The sequence below is a fragment of the Ailuropoda melanoleuca genome, chromosome 14 (assembly GCF_002007445.2).
Source record: "Ailuropoda melanoleuca isolate Jingjing chromosome 14, ASM200744v2, whole genome shotgun sequence".
Lineage (NCBI taxonomy): Eukaryota > Metazoa > Chordata > Mammalia > Carnivora > Ursidae > Ailuropoda > Ailuropoda melanoleuca.
In genome coordinates, this window is record NC_048231.1 from 54,674,114 (window position 1) to 54,691,915 (window position 17,802).

Genomic DNA, 17,802 nt, shown 5'->3' on the forward strand with positions numbered 1-17,802 from the left:
ACAGTAATTGTGCCACCAAGTCAGGCCTTGAAGAGTGAGCTGGGAGACGCAGGGAGCAGTTCATGGAACCAGCCCAACCTTTAGCCTGGCACAGAGTCTGTACCCAAAAGCCATGCTGTGCCCTTAGGGCCTTCTTAGGGGAGATGCGCAGACAGTAGAGAAAGTGGTGAACACGACTGTTAGGCCCCTTCCAAGAAGCTAACAGAGGGGCCCTTTTAGACCAGCTTTCACATAACCATGACAACAGGGTGGACAGTTTCCAAAAACCACAAAAAGGAAGCATCTATCTCAGGATATTTCAAGGGCCAATGGGTCATCGCTGTTCTTCCTTGATCTTAACATAGTTTCCTACAAGTGCCAGGATAAAAGGCTGTTCTTCACCCATATTTTAGTGTTACTGAAAAGTGGCATCAGGATCACCTCGTCACGCCTGCTCTTGTGATTGTGTCCCTTTGGGATCCATGGGATATGTACCATGTGTGGAGGACCTAATTCTGAGGTTACCACCAAGACTCACAGGCCACAGCATCCGGGGCAGTGACCACATGCACATCCTGTCAGGCTGGGGCCTTTCTAAGGAAGGACATGTTTGGAGCTGCAAAAAAAAAAAAAAAACTCAGGGGCAGCCTACACAAGCTCTGCGCCTCAGTCCCCCACTCAAGATGTTAAATGCTAAAAATGAACTAATGCAGACTTCTAAAACAGGCTGCTCCAAAAACTGCCTCAAGAAATAGGAGTCATGATTTCATTAGGAGAGTATTTTAAAATAGGAGCCTCCTGGGAAAATTTTGCTGTGTATTTGACAGCAGTGGGCTCAGCACAGTGCCAGGCACAAAGTAACTACTCAAAAACTTCTATTATTTCTGCCCTTAAAATAAAGCTTTCTACACGTCAATAGAAAAACAGGAAAAGGATGTTCAAAGCAGACCATTCACAAAAGAGGAGGGTCATGTGGCCCACAAAGCATATGAGCCTCATTAAAAATCAATTGTAAATTAAAATAATAAAACCCACTTCTCCGCACACTGAATTGGCGAATTTTGCTTTCTGTCCGGTGTTGGCCAGAGGATCAGCCAACCTTTCCATAGCAAGATCTGCCAATGCATCTTACAAGATCCCGGGTTCCAGAAGTGTTCACGTATACTTTGGTGCAATAATTCCACTGGTAGGGGATTCATTCTAAGAAAAATATAGAACACACACAAATATCTATAGAACGTTCCTCACACTGTTTATAAAAGCAAAAAAATAATTATCTAAATATTCAGCAATAGAGATTTGACTATATTATCATACAAGATATTCAGACCTATCTATGACGTTGTGGATCATCTTTCTATTATCATGCGAAGGCAGCCAGAATAGCCATTCTTGGGAAAAGGAGCTTACGAAAACCTGAATTAAGGTGTAGGAAAAGATAACATGTAAGAACTGATTGTTTATGCTTGGTAAAATTATAAGTTTATTGTTTTGCTCTACCTAACAGCATTTTCTAATTTTTCTGCAGTCCATTACATTGCTTTTGTATCAAGAAATGCAATAAACAATTTTGCCTTTTAAGACTTTAGGATGCAGTCCCAGACTTAAATGCATGTCTGAACTGGGATTCTTCTTTCATCCCACTAATATTTAGAGTACTTATATATGCCCAACTCTGTGCTGGTGCTGGAAATAAAATTATACATGTTAGCTCTTAACTGCTGGCTTACTACCTGTTTTACTATTAACAATATTATTTGCTTTTGTGCTAGCATCAAGATGAACAATACTATTATTAAGGTAGTGGATATACATACATAAACAGGTCTTTGCAGCATAGTAGTTCAAGCACAGGTGTATATGGAAGGAGTCACTATTCCAGACTTCAGGGGCCAGCAAAGGAAAGGCTTCCTGGAGGAAGGGATAATTCTAAGTTTAAGCCAAGGAGTGGCTAAGGGAAGGAAAAGGAGCAACATTGCTGGCAGAAGGAAGAGCACATGCAGAGAAGTCAGTAACTGACCTATGGGACAGTAAAGAACCAAAGTTTTTAGTTCAGCTTGGATGCTGAGAGTTAGGAAAGGAAGGAACTGGAGATGGGCCAGGAGGACTTATCAGCTGTGCTAGGGACTCTGAACTTGACTCAGAACTTTTGGAGAAGATTTGCTCTACGGAAATGGTCCTTGCCGTGTGAAGAAGGAGCTTGAGGCCAGCAGGACTGGAGTCATGGACCTGATCTCTCGTCTTATCCCTGTTACTCTGCCAAGTGCTATATATTCCTCATGTGCACATGAGGTCCACCAGAGATGTTAGTCTTTGTCAGTTCAAGATACCTCTGTTGCTCTTCCATTCTACTTCTGACTTTCTGAAAACCCAGTGTTACAGTTGAATTCAGATAACACTGCCCCTACCTGGATTGACTGTTATTGCCCTTAAAACTCCTTCCCGTTTCTGTGGGGAGAGATCTTATTACTGAGCCCATGGAAAGTATTCCAGTTCATTAAAAGCTGCATGATTTGGGTCTCTCCTACACTCTTCTTGACCTTTGTCTCTCCCAGTCCATTTCGTTTATAGTTTTAAACCAATGTCACACCCCAGGCTCTCACTGAGCCTTCCTTACCAACAGCTGAACACTTTCCCGCTGCTCAAGAAATGTTGATAAACAAAATAAGGTAGTTTTGCTATGGGTAGACAACAAAAGTCCACAGCATAGAATTTAAAGTTCAGTGGAGAAAAATAGTTTGGTCCGTATTACTGTTGCTTCTGCTAAAATACATCATAGGGATAGAAAATGTTTATGTGGATTCATCTGTCCCAGGGAGAAATCTAGGGAACCTTTTCTCAGCACACAATTGGAGACTGTGCTGTTCTAGGAGATGGCCTCCAAGGGATACACAAAAGGGCCCTTCATAGCCTCTAAACATCATAACTAGACAAGAAGCGATTATGAGATCAGTTCTCAATGTTGCCGTCAGTGTTTGCCCTTAACTACATTTGTGGTTTTTTGCTTCGATTTAGGTGAACCACACATCTTGGTCCCATGGTGGCAGGGAGTGGGGGCGGTCCCCTCTTATGGCACAGATGCAGTGACTCCAAGCCATTGCTGGAATGGTGAGGACTGTGGGATTTGCTTTGTCAACTTCTTTCAAATTCATTTGTAAATCCATGGGGATAATATGCTATGCCTTAATAGTCTCAGACTGCATTGTCTGGCTTAGAGTGTTTAGATTAAGTGAGCAAGTTTACTTTACTCTGAAGTTCCTTCTGTCTAAAAATGAAAGTGTATACAAAAACAACCACAAAACAATTAACAAAATGGCAATAAGTACATACCTATCAATAATTACTTTAAATGTAAACGGTCTAAATGTTCCAATCAAAAGACATAGGGTGACAGAAATAGATTTTTTTAAAAAAAATCTATACGAGTGCAAGAGACTCACTTCAGACCTAAGGGCACATGCAGACTGAAAGTAAATGATAGAGAAAGATATTCCATGCAAAGGAAGCTGGGGGTGGAGGGGCTGCAGAAGCCAGGATAGTAATACTTCTATCAGACAAAATAGACTTTAAAATAGGACTAAACCAAGAGACAAGGGTATTACATAATAATAAAGGAATTAATCCAAAATGAGGATATAACAATTATAGATACCTATGCACCTAACAGTGGAGCACTTAAAGCAACTATTGCACATAAAGGAGAAATTCAAAGTAACAAAATAATGGTGGACTTCAACACCCCACTTACACCAATAGACAGATCATCCAGGTAGACAACCTATATGAAACAGTGTCTGAACAACACATTAGGCCAGATGAACTTAAATATATACAGTGCATTTCATCCAAAAACAATACACATTATTTTCAAATGCATAAGGAACATTCTCCAGAATAGACCACATGCTAGGCCACAAAAAAGTCAAGAAATTTAAGATTGAAATCATATCAAACATCCTTTCCAGTCACAATGGTATAAAACTAGAAATCAATTACCAAAAAAAAAAAAAACTGGAAAAAAAATACACAACCCATGGAGGCTAAACAACATTCTACTAAACAACCAGTGGGTCAATAAACAAAAATCAAAAAGAACTTTTTTTTTTTTAATGTGGAGACAGATAAAAATGAAAACACAGCAGTCCAAAATCTTTGGGATGCAGCAAAAGCTGTTCTAATAGGGGACTTCATAGCAATACAGGACTCAAAAAACAAGAAAAATCCCAAACAATCTAATCTTACACCTAAAGGAACAAGAAAAAGAACCATCACCAAGACACAAAGTAAGTGGAAGGAAATAAAGAATAGAGCAGAAATAAAAGGGACAAAGAAAATAGAAAACATCAGTGAAATTGAGAGCTAGTTCTTTGAAAAGGTAAATGAAATTGATAATCCTTTTGGCAGACTCATCAAGAAGAAGAGGACCCAAATAAATAAGATCAGAAATGAAAGAGCGACAATTATTTGCGTTTGTGTGGTATTAGCATAGAATTTTTCATCGTCTCCTACAATGAAGAAATTGGACAACCTAAAAAAAAAAAAAAAAAAAAAAGGATAAATTCCTAGGAAATATGCAATCTTCCAAAAGTAAATCAGGAAGAAATAGAAAATCTGAATTACTAGTAATGAAATTGAACTGATAATCAGAATCTCCCAACAAACAGAAGTCCAGGACCAGATGGCTTCACAAGTGAATTCTACCAAACATTTAAAGAAGAGTTAATACCCATTCTCCTTTAACTATTCCAAAAATTAGAAGAGGGGAAAAAAGCTTTCAAGTAAATTCTACACGACCAGCATTACCCTGATACTAAAACCAGGTAAAAACATTACAAAAAAGAGAAATTTCAGTCAATGTCCCTGATGGACATAGATGCAAAAATTCTCAACAAAATATCAGCAAACCACATTCAACAATACAGTAAAAAGATTATGATCAAGTGGGATTTATTCTGGAGATGCAAGGATGGTTCAATATCATTATCAAAGCAACACATTAACCAAATGAAGGATAAAAATCCTATGTTCATCTCAATAGATGCAGAAAAAGCATTTGACAAAATTCAACATCCATTCAGGATAAAAACTTCCAACAAAGCGGGTTGAGAGGGACACATCTCAACATAATAAAAGCCATATATGAAAAACCTACAGCTAATGTCACACTTAATGGGGAAAAACTGAGCTTTTTCTCTAAGATTAGGAACAAGACAAGGATGTCCACTCTCACCACTTTTATTCAAGATAGTATTAGAAGTCCTAGCTGCAGCTATCAAACAAGAAAAAAATGTATCATCCAAATCAGTGAAAAGATAAAAATGTCACTATTTGCAGATGACATGATACTATATACAGAAACCCTTAAAGAGTCCACCCCAAAACTATTAGAATAAACAAATTCAGTAACATTGCAGGATACAAAATTAATACCCAGAAGTCAATTGTGTTTCTGTATACTAAAAATAAAGTAGAAAGAGAAATTAAGAAAACAATTACATTTAAAATCTCATTGAAGTGAAAAAACTTGAATAAACTTGATCAAAGAGGTCAAAGACTTCTACTCTGAAAACTGTAAAACTCTGATGAAAGAAATTGAAGACAACACAAACAAATGGAAGATATGCCATGCTCATGGAGTGGAAGAATATCATTAATATGTCCATACAACCCAAAGAAGTCTACAAATTTAATTAATCCCTATCAAATATCAATAGTAGTTTTTATAGAACTAGAATAATCCTAAAATTTGTATGGAACTACAAGACCCAAAGTAGAAAAGCAAGCTTAAGGAAGATCAAAGCTGTAGGTGTCACATTCCAGATTTCAAGATATACTATCAAAGGCGTAATAAAACAGTATGACACTGGCACAAAAAAACACCTAATCCATCAATGGAACAGAAGAGAGAGTCCAGAAATAAGCCTATATTTCTATGGTCCATTCGTCTACAATTGTCTACAGTGGAGAAAAAGACAGTCTCTTTAATAAATGGTGCTGGGAAAACTGTACAGCTACATGGAAAAGAATGAAACTGGATCACTTTCTTACACCATATGCAAAAATTACCTCAAAATGGATTAAACACCTAAATATGAAATCTGAAGCCATAAAACTCCTAGAAGAAAATATAGACACTAATCTCTAACATCAACCATAGAAACATTTTTCTAGATAGGTCTCCTAAGGCAAGGATAACAAAAGTAAAAATAAACTATTGGAACTACACCAAAACAGGAAGCTTTTACAGAGCAAAGGGAACCAATAAAATGAAATGGTAACTTATTGAATAGGAGAAGATATTTGCAAAGGATCTGACAAGAGGTTAATATCCAAAATATAGTGAAAGAACTAGTATATCTTAACACCAATAAAACAATCCGATTAAAAAAATGGACCATAGACCTGAATAGACATTTTCCAAATAAGACACACAAATGGCCAACAGACACACAAAAACATGTTGACCATTACTAGTCATCATGAATATGCAGATCAAAACCACAATAAGATATCACCAAACAGTCAGAATAGCTAGTATCAAAAATATAAGAAATAAGAAGGGTTGGTAAGAATGTGAAAAAAAAGGAGCCCTCATGCACTGCTGGTGGGAATGGAAATTGGTACAGCCATTGAAGAAAATGGAATGGAGGTTCCCCCCAAAATTAAAAATACAAATACTATATAATCCAGTAATTCCAGCACTGGGTATTTACCCAATGAAAACAAAAACACTAATTTGAAAAGATACATGTACCCTTATAGTTATTGCTGCCTTCTTTACAATAGTCAAGATATGGAAGCCAGCCTAGTGTCCATCAACAGATGAAGGGATAAAGAAGTATTATAAAGATACACAAGGGACTATTACACAGCCATAAAAAAGGAGATCTTGCCATTTGTGACAACCTGAATGGACCTAAAGAGTATTACACTAAGTGAAATAAGTCAGATAAAGACAAATACTGTATGATTTCACTTACATGTATAATCTAAAAGAAACCAAAACAAAGGAACTAAGTAGAAAAAGACCCATTAATACAGAGAACAAACATAATTTGAGTAAAGCAGGTGAACTCTAGAGCCAGATGCCTGTATTTAACCAAGGTTCCACGACTTACCAGCTTTCCTTACTTGGAAAATGTTACTTCTTCATAGCTCAGTGTCTTCATCTGCAGGGGGGGGTGGTGGGGGGTGGTAATCATACCTACTCCATGCGGTTGTTGAGGTTGCATGAGCTGATGAATCTGAAGTACTTAGTACCGTGTCTGGCACACAGTAAGCTCTCAGTAAGGTCTCTTTAATCAGTAATAGAGGTCTTGATTTCTCTTTTCATTTTTTATAAGATAATAAATTAGAGTACTTAATTCCAACCTCCTTTCCCTCCTCTTTAGGAGTATTTTTAAGGTACATAATGAACTNCGGGGGGTGGTAATCGTACCTACTCCATGCGGTTGTTGAGGTTACGAGCTGATGAATCTGAAGTACTTAGTACCGTGTCTGGCACACAGTAAGCTCTCAGTAAGGTCTCTTTAATCAGTAATAGAGGTCTTGATTTCTCTTTTCATTTTTTATAAGATAATAAATTAGAGTACTTAATTCCAACCTCCTTTCCCTCCTCTTTAGGAGTATTTTTAAGGTACATAATGAACTTTCAGCGTAATGACAAAAGAAACCCTTCTCTACACTCAAACGCTCCTCCAAGGAGAAATGCTTAAGTGCATCAACATGGCAACAACTTCACTGCCAAAGGGGTTGTCGAAAGGTCTTGTTCCCAAAGCTGGACACCCAGCTCCTCGACAACAAAAAACTGCAGGTGTGTCCTTAGAGTCAGACTTGTTCAACACGCCTCTTCAGCATCAGACCCTGTGCTAGACACCCAGACAGAAGATGGGGCGGGGAGGCACCGGGAGGGGAAACAGCGGTGTGGATGGGGGTAGAAGGAAAGGGAGATCCAGAAGTTTCACCCAGAAGAACAGCAGCTGCTAAATGAGAGTGTAGGGAAATGGTCATTGGTGGGGCGGGCCACGCAGGAGAGGAAAATCCCCAAGCAGGTCAGTCTGCAAGGTCCTTCTGCTTTACGTGACTGGTCTGCAAGTCAGATCATCCCAGCTTTTTGAAAACATCATAATAAGGAAGAATGTTCTCATTGGTGTACTAGTCAGCAAAAATCAAGTTATTCTAACGTTACACTTTTTAAAATATATTCATACTGCTTAATGATGTCATGTACAATGTACATTTACAATTCGTATTACTTAATTTCAGTGGCTGGTATACCTATCAATTCTTTCAGTGGACTTCATATTAAAAGACTGAATACAAAATAATTCCAATTTGCCTTCCTTTTCCCATTACCAGAAATGTTTTTCAGTATCAAAACTAAATCATACATGTAAGCTAGAAGCCTAGCATTTAAACTTCTATGCTAATGTGATGAAAATTTATTTAGGCTAAGAAAATCACAACTGGCTGCTTCCCTTATATGCCACAATGGCACATTTATAATTCTTATATTGATGCAACGACTGTAAGTCATACTTAATGGGGATGCATCATTCATTCAACAAATATTTATGTTGCCAGACACTGATGCTAAATGTAATTATATATGCTCGTTTGAATCTGGGGTATACCATAACTCAGGGTTCTTGAAACCTTTCGATAAAAGCATTTATACAAGAATTCAGTCACGTGCTATTTAATCAAGCCATTGGTTTTCCAAAAATTTTAAGATGTAAATATACCATTATTCATCTACTCTTTAGCACCCATTAATTAATCTTGCATGAATCATGACCAGCTTTTGTGATCTTCTAATAATGGAATCAGCATCACTTCTAGATTAATTCACTGATACTCTACTGCAGGGGAAAAAAAAAAAGCATTCTCTCTTTAGTGTAAACTGTATTTTTATTTTACTCTACCATTTTGTTGCTCAGATTTTCTCAATCTGTTGCCCCGGATTTGGTCAGAGGGAACACCCTCAAGCAAGCTACGTTTTGATATATCCCCAACATTTTTTTTAAGTTTCCTCTTTTTGATATAAAGACTTTCAGGATCATCCTCTATTTCCCCCACCCCAGCCTTGGACAAGATAGGGAAGCCATTTCTCCAAGGAGCCCGGATTCCTTTTAGTCAAGAACGGTACTCCTAACCCAAGACCTGTGTGTCAGATGTACTCACAGCTCCTACTGTGACATTGCTCCCAAGTCTCCCCAGTAGAACTAGGAAATACATGTACGTGTACATATCTACATATGCATACACACAGCTGTACCTTAAAAACCATTATTTTAGACAAATCATGCTCTACCAGGGAGACTTTGGTCCCAAGGGACATTTAGCAATGTCTAAAAAGATTTCTGGTTTCAGAGCTGGGGAGGGTACTACTCACATCTGGTAAGTAGAAGCCATAGATACCGCTAAATATCCCACAAAGCACAGGAAAGCCCTCTACGACAGAGCATCAGCTGACCCCAAATGTCAGCAGTGCTGAAGTTGAGAAATCCTGGTTTATGCGGTTACCTCCGAGTTCAATCCAGCACCACGGTGTTTGGCTCTTGCATTTCCTTCCCTGGCCATGATTAACATGGCCTCTGTGTGCTTACTTATGTGATCAATCCCCAAACACATGGAGAGAGCTTTCTGATTTTGTCCCATACCTACGCAGAAAAACAAACCTACTTAACGGAAACTATTTGTTTAGATGGATTTTTTTCATTGTCTTTGTATATGTGTATTTGTCTTTGCTTCTTTTTGGTCTTTAGTCTGAAGATAGCCATAATATCTTATTCAAAAGTTATTTGGATTGTTTTTCCCCCCTCTGAGTCTAATTTTTTTTAAGGATTTATTTTTAGAGAGAAAGAGTACAAGAGAACACAGGGAGAGGGGCAGAGAGAGAATCCCAAGCAGACCCCCCACTGAGCGTGGAGCCCAACGTGGGGCTTGACCTCACAACCCTGAAATCATGACCTGAGCCAAAAATCAAGAGTTGGACATTTAACCACCTGAGCCACCCAGGCACCCCCCCCTCCCAAATCTAATTAATTCAGGAGATCAACTTAACCTTCATTGGTTCCCTCTTCTTTGTGTAGCTTCAAAAATAAACTAGGTTCTACTCAGGTCTGTATGTCCTGGACTATGGAGAGCTTTAAAAGCATACCCTATTGGCCTATTGTCTGGCTTAACTTCTTATATGAAGGGAGATTATTTTCCTAATATTGTTCTTTCCTTATACATTTGCCCTAAAAGAGGTTAAAATTTGATTTATGACAAGCTGTAAGTACGTGGCGACTGTAACAGGCAGAGCCAGGGCATCCTGAGGCCGAGCCTAAAAGTGACGACTCCAGGTTAAAATCCAGTGGTCAGCCTTCATGTGTAAGTTGCAGGGAAATAGGCACTCCTTAGCATAGACATGCTACTCTGAGGACTAGTGTAGAGGGAGTACAAAATAAAATTTCCACATTTGAGATGACTGGCTTTTGGGGATCTTAGAAGAAAAAAAAATCCCATAAATCTTATTAAATAGAAATGTAACCCAAAAAAATGTGAAGTGATGCTGCTGGGCCACTTTCCTCAGGAATGATGTATTTTGAACTCCCATTTACAACTCAAAATTTTAGATCTCAGAGTGACCAAAAGCAGGTAAAGCAAGAAAACACAATAAAAAAATAAAAGCAAGATTTATTTCTAAACCTGGATTTCTCAATAGATCACTCTTCTGAACTCCAGAACCTCAAATCTAACTGTATGCTGGATGTTTTCTCCAAGGGCCCAAGTCACCTACCCTCATCCAAGTAGGTTGTGGTACAGTTGACTCCGACTGACTATCAGGGTGAACTCTCTATGCTCAAGCAAAAAACTGGAACGTGCTCCTCTCCATAGCAGGGCTCAGAAACTAGGTACGGAGGTACTGACCCTATGACTTCTTTAATTCACCAGCAACAGGTGCTGATCTGCTCAGGACCCTCAGTAAAGACCTATGTGGGTCTTTCTACTTATTCTGACATTTCCATATTCACAGTTTACAATGTGGATTTACAAACAGTTTGTACTTGATTGTCTTTGCATCCTTCCATCTAATCCCTTAACCCCCCCACCGTTTTGTTTTGTTTTGTTTTTTTTAAACTAAGTTTAACAGAATTCGAAAATTCACACATTCAGAAATTTTACAGAGCCTAACTCCAAACTTGTATCTCCTGATGTGGAAGTCCAGCACATCTGCTTTCTTTCTTAAGTACTGCCTGCAATGTCCACACAGCAAAGTTTCCCTGGTGGTATTTTACCATCCTGCACAGAGAAACAGTGTTTGTTNGAAACAGTATTTGTGTACATACATATATGCATGGTTTTTCTCAGATTCTTGTAACACTTCACAGTCGTCCTGTTTTATAATTGGGGAAACTGATCCCAAATACGGAATTATCTTGCCTATATAACACAGATGGGAAATGACGAAATGAGAAAAATAAACCAGATATTACAATTCCTAGTTCAATTTTCTTTCTTTACATTTGTGGCTCATGAAAAAAATGCTTCCTGGTACATGCTTTCCACTTCCCTTGGGCTGTACNTCACACATACAGAAATTTTACAGAGCCTAACTCCAAACTTGTATCTCCTGATGTGGAAGTCCACGTTCCTTTCCAGCACATCTGCTTTCTTAAGTACTGCCTGCAATGTCCACACAGCAAAGTTTCCCTGGTGGTATTTTACCATCCTGCACAGAGAAACAGTATTTGTGTACATACATATATGCATGGTTTTTCTCAGATTCTTGTAACACTTCACAGTCGTCCTGTTTTATAATTGGGGAAACTGATCCCAAATACGGAATTATCTTGCCTATATAACACAGATAGGAAATGACGAAATGAGAAAAATAAACCAGATATTACAATTCCTAGTTCAATTTTCTTTCTTTACATTTGTGGCTCATGAAAAAAATGCTTCCTGGTACATGCTTTCCACTTCCCTTGGGCTGTACAGTCATCCAGGTTGCATCAGTATTTGGGGAAATTAACTCATCCCTTTTGCACCTAGTGATTGTAAACGCAGCACAACTATAGTTTTAGAAACCTATAAGTTTTTGATGGCTAGAGCAATTGTTGAAAACGCAAAAAAGTATCCAATAATCCTCTCTTATCACTCATCGCGCGTTGAAAGTTTCACTTTTGCCCAAGGAAACAGACAACGGACCTAAGCTTGCTTACCTGAATCAGAATGCAGCACTCTGTGGTTAGTCAGACTCTTGGAAAGGGGAAGCAATTGACAAGAAGTGATTTCTTCCCTCAAACAAGACGTGGCTATTGACTGCCATCTGGTCAACAAGACCTTTGACATCAGTAGACATTGTTCCCTGGGTACCTGGGCATGGATTCTCGGCTAGGGCAGAATGGGACAGGAGAGCGCTATGCTCTGAAAACCTGATACAATACAAACATTTACCTCAGAGCTATCAGGAAGAAATCCTGAGATATGTGGCCATGGGCAGCACTAAATATACCCTGGAAAAGAAATAGGGCATTCAACTGGACATGCCAAGTGGCATCAGTGGGAAGGCACAAGAATTGAAAGAAATCCACTATAATTTCCATAGGCTTAATGCTAGCCTGGCTTATAATGCATCGGAGAAATAGTGAGAGCAACGAGCATGGCAGATCTCCCTCACCATCCTAGTTCTGCCTCAGAGCATTTGTAAAAAGAAAGATTTCTTTCCTCAGGCCAGTACCTTCTGCAGAAAAGCCATATGGGCAAGGACTCCCCTCCCGGGCAGCTTTAGCCGTGTGCCCCCACTTCACAGGGTTTCCCGCACAAGCTCATCTCTATCATTGTCATTTTCTTGTTTACTGGATAAGAGCTCAGGTTTGAAGTCAGACAGATCTTTGTCACTTACTAGCCACACAGGCTTAGGCAAGTTCCCTGAATTTTCTGAGTCTCTGTTTACTCCTCCATGAAATGCGAGGGATGAACTTGTAACATTACTCTGAGGATTAAGCAAGAGAACACAGGTTAACCACTATAGTATAGCGCCTGGTAGGTCAGAACATTCAATCACTCACTGCTATTACAGTCAATAGCCCTTACATCTAGCACATCTCAGCCAGTTCCTACTCAATAGCATGATTCAAGAAACCTACCATTTTTCCACCACTGCCATATTAGCTTGCTAAAGGAATACCGTAACTATGGTATCCTCTTGTGCAAAACCCATCAGTAGCTTCTCCCTGATCAATCCAGTGAATTCAGTTTAAAGTCATTCACAACCTAGCCTCAGCCTGACTTTCCAGGCTTACTTGCCAATTAAACTCACCAGGAAGCTCTGTGGTCTGCACCTGATGGATTTGTGCAACCTTCAGACAAAGCTGAGATGTGGGAATCACATGTATTTTCAAGTGCCTACCAGGAGTTATTCAAGATGCCTACAAAACTCAGTACCGGAGAAAGGTCACAGCCTTCATCGGTCTTTCTTGTCAATCAACTTGATGGCCAGGAATCCTCAATACAGCATGTAGATTGTTTTGGCAAAACCCCCATTGAGCTGGGCAGGTCACAGATTATCCAAATTTGTGGGAGGGTGTAGGGAACCCACTGGTCCCTGTAGTAGGGAGTGTAGATGGAGAAGAGGGTGGAAAGGGTAGGAAGAAAGAGCAAGAAAGGTCAAAGCCTTCACCCTTTTGCATCTTTAAACTGTGCGTAACTCTCGAGAACCCTGCATGGTGCTTACACTGGTTGGCTGCTCAGCATACAGGTTCCTGAGATGTCCACTGCCAGTGTTGGCAACTTCCTTCCTGAGCCTGGCCTTTCTCTTAATGCAGCTTCACAATATTTCTTCCATCTGCCAGTCCTCCACCCTTGACAGGCCTAGTTCAAGGCCTCATCACTACTAACTATAGTCTATTGCAATAGACCCCCACCTGGTCCCTCTCCTTTCACTTTTTCATATTGTCCCTGTCCGCCAGGCAGGGTAGCCTCTGCTCAGAATGCCAGTCTCTGGAATAAGCTGCAGCACAGGTAGAAAGCACTCCTTCAGAGAAAACTTGTGGAGAAAGGCCTCAGACACCTATTCAATGGCCTTCCCAGGGTGCACCTCTACTCCTGAGCCTGGAGTTCTTTGATCCAGTCCCCGGGTGGCATTTTATCACTTAACCCCTTTTAATGCCTATATTTGGTTGGTTAGTATATGGCTGGTCGTCTCTTCCCACCTAGCTGTTAGAGACTAAAGAGAACCTAGGACACATCTGAAGAAACAGGCTCAGAGAGGGGAAAGGACTTATTTGGCATATATTCACTCAAAACTAGAATTATGCCATATGCTGGTTTCCACTGTATGCACCTTGTGTATTTCAAATCTGAGTCACGTCATGCTTCGTTTTCATCGATACAGACATGATATTAAAACACCAGCAACAAAGCCCACAAGCCTGATAATAACAGGTATGGTAGGTCTCACAGCTCAGCTTGAATAGAGATGATTGGGAAGAGCCAAAGGAATGCAAATGTGGAAGCAGCCTCTTCACCTTCCAGAATGTTAATATCCTAGCACTTCCATCTGTAGCCCGTCCTTTAGCTTGTTGTCAGAGAAGAGGAAACCGGTACAACTGTTTCCTTTGGGTACCGATTTTCCCATATAGACAATTTTCATGAAATTAGTAGGATTATTAGTACTCTAGAAGAATACCTGCTACGTATTCTTGCATATACAATGCTGCATTAAGAACCACCCAGAGTATGCTTAACTGTCAAGCCAAAGTCTTACTTTACTTAACGCTGTTTAGTAGCAAATGACTGGTCAACAGGGCAGAGCCCTGATATTGGCCAGATGGCTCTAAAGACTTGACAGACTCTCCCATTTATAAGTACCAGTGTAGCTCCCTACTCCATAACATGACGTAAAATATAGATCATGCTTTAGAAGACTCTTCCAGAAATGAGGACATACACTAAACCAATAAAACTAACAGAGATAGATATTTGACAATTTGGACTGAACTCCAGGGCCTCCCCGATCTTATCCATTGGTGCAAGGGTAGGATGCTGCTGGCTCCCGTCTACGGGTACTCAGTCCCTAATGCAAACCCCTTGTTCTCTAAAAGACGCCACAGTCATTCTGTGGGAATTTCACTACAGTGTGTACAGAACAGGGAACATCTTGCCCTGCCCTGTGCTCTTTCTTCCTACCCTTCCCACCCTCTCCTCCAACCACACTCCCTATTACAGGGACCCGTGACTTCCCCACACCCTCCCACAAGCATGGCTCCTCCATTAGGTGGGAGACAATGAAGCCTAACAGTTATTAGCACAGACTCCAGAGCCCGCTTTCCTGGCCCCACCACTTACTGTCTGCATTCCTTGGCATAAGTTACTTTACTTCTTTGTGCAACAATTTCCTCATTTGTAAAAAGCGGAAAATTAATGGTACCCACACCGTAGAATTGTTATTGGGATTTGAGAAATTATAACACATAATTAACAGGTCATCTGAAACAGAAATGTAGTCTTTCAGGGTGTCCTGCTTAATAAGTAACTGAACTTTGAAAAAACACAAAAACAAAAACAAAATAACTCAGAAGTTTCAGAGTACATAGTGTTAATTTGGACAAGCTTTTAACAGAAACCATCACCATAACCTCATTGGGCCATCCATGACCATCTCCTTACAGAGAGTTGTCAAGATAACTATATGTTTTTATGTGATTTCATTTCATCATTTATAGATGCCAGTCCCAGTCAGAAGGAAGCAGGATTTTCAGGGTGATAAAGGGGGATGCTGGAAAAGTCAGGAAGCTTTTTTTCCTAGTGTTAAAAAAAAAAAATCCCCACTGTAATTTTCATACTTTACCAGTTAGAGCACAGCAGAAATGGAAGAGAGCGATTCCCTGGGTCTCCATTTCACTGAGGAGGAAATCACACTGTGCAAGTTTTTAGAAGTTAAACAAGAGTTACCGGACAGCACCTCTTCAATGTGATTATTGTTTACAATGATCATATAGCAACTGAATGAGTGTCCAAGCTCTGTGAACACTGAGCAGTGGGTATGGATTCTCACCCCTCGTAGTCCTATAGTTTGACCCACAAGAGCTTTGGGGGAGATCTGAGAGGAGAATGGGGCTGTTTCTGTTGTGTGGCTCTCCGCATTTGAAAACTGTTCTTATCTGAGGCCAGCAGACCCTTCGCTGTGAAAAATTGCTATCTCCCAAGCCTCAGTGCCAATTGGGATTGCATGTGCCGTCCTGCCCACTCTTGACAGATGGCAAGAAGCCCAACCCTTCCATATGCTCCTCTGTTCTCTGGGAAGGCACGGGCGCACGAACAGATTTGGCTGGTGCAACTGTGACCGTGGGTGTCTCTCAAGCTGCATCCCTATCCTTGGGCTATTTAGCACCAGACGAGGCTCCAGCAATTTGAACATATTCTGTGGTGGACGGCACAGAGAGCAAATCAAGTTCTCAGATGTTTGGCTACAAGTCTACAGATCTCTCCAGGGGATTCATTAGCTCCCTTGAGCAAGGGCAATAGGGTTTATGGTAGCTTCCCTTTCTACAGAATTTTTGGGCATCTTGCTGTAGTGGACAGTAGGGAATCTTCTGTTTTCACTGGCCTATTCTCACGTAAGGTCAAAGTCTTGTCAGAACTCTCTATTCTTTCACAATGGCAGTAAAAGGTCTTCAGAAACGACATTCTCCCAACAGAGAACTTTGCAAACTTAGCATCCAAATGATATTTCAGAAATAGTCTGTTCTGGGCTGGTATGCCGTTTTCCTTGTTTTATCTTTTCATCCCCCTTGCGATCATTATTTTCAAAAACCCAAAGCTTAATTGAGTTTGAAGCTCTCCAAATTTACAAAAGAATTCCCAGGAACAGATCAATCACATGTGATGCCTGGGATTCTGTTCTACAATGCCTTTTTCAGTTGCAATTAGCAGTTTTGATTCTTTGTTCTTTTTTTCTTTCCAGCTTTGTTCCTTTTTAATCTTCTTCATTACCTCCTTAGGTCGGAGCTGGGCTCCTCATTGCTTGAGCTATGGTGCTGTGAATTGCCATTTTCTTCACCGGGTCACCCACCACTTTACATCTCAGGAGGTTCACTTCAAAGGGCCTGTGACTGGGACTCAGTTCGCGTGCTTTAAGCATTCGCTATCCTGGCACGTAATTGCCATAGCTGAGCTTATTACGCTCTGCTTATAAAACTACTAAAATTCTTTTAAAGGCAGCCATAGTGACCATTGGAAGTGTTCTTAATTAAAGAGGAGTTGGTAAGTTGCTATCCAAGGAAAGCAGGAGAGTTTCAGTCCAAACTAGTTACGCATTTCCCATTGGTCATTTGAGTACTATTCTCTCAGTTTCTGTTTGGGGAGACGAAAATCCCATCATGTTTTTAAGCTACCAAGACATATGGTAGATTAGGGAAAGAACATAACTTCAGTCATTGTATATTCATGACTAGATTCAAGAGTAGAATGTAGTTTAACGATAAGACCTTGAACTCGAGGATTTTTCTTCTTTCAGTTGGGATTTTGATCTGCTTTGAAACTTTTGTCCAAGTCCAAAATGGTCTATATTTCAAGTCTGCCACTGAGAAAGTGTTCTGTTCTTAAATTGCAATAGAAAGTAGAACAGGTAACTATATGCCTCTTAAAGTGAATCTTGAACTTTCTTTTTCTATCCCATTGAGTGAGAAATAGGAGCTGTGTTTAATAGAAACATTTATCATTTCACGTTCCATTACAACTTCCTGCAAAGTATTAAAGATGCCTCTTCGTTGCCATGAACCCTCCCAGGACCTTAAGAAGTAGAGGCCATAGAACCACAGAGCGCTCAAA

General features: G+C 40.0%; 1 protein-coding gene and 1 long non-coding RNA gene across 5 annotated transcripts in view; one reads left to right on the plus strand and one right to left on the minus strand.

Annotated features, from left to right (window-relative positions):
* Positions 1 to 17,802, plus strand: part of DLGAP1 (DLG associated protein 1) — an 859,965-nt gene that overhangs the window by 498,799 nt on the left and 343,364 nt on the right. Inside the window, exon 1 of one of the 4 annotated variants that reach the window (XM_034642365.1) lies at positions 3,068 to 3,087. The exons of the other annotated variants lie outside the window; for them this stretch is intronic. The gene's annotated coding sequence lies outside the window, so the exon portion shown is untranslated. Of the gene's footprint in view, positions 1 to 3,067; positions 3,088 to 17,802 lie in introns of those variants that run through there. 4 annotated transcript variants of the gene reach the window in all.
* LOC117795968 overlaps positions 1 to 17,802 on the minus strand; it is a 122,972-nt gene that overhangs the window by 99,659 nt on the left and 5,511 nt on the right. The gene's annotated exons all lie outside the window — the stretch shown is intronic.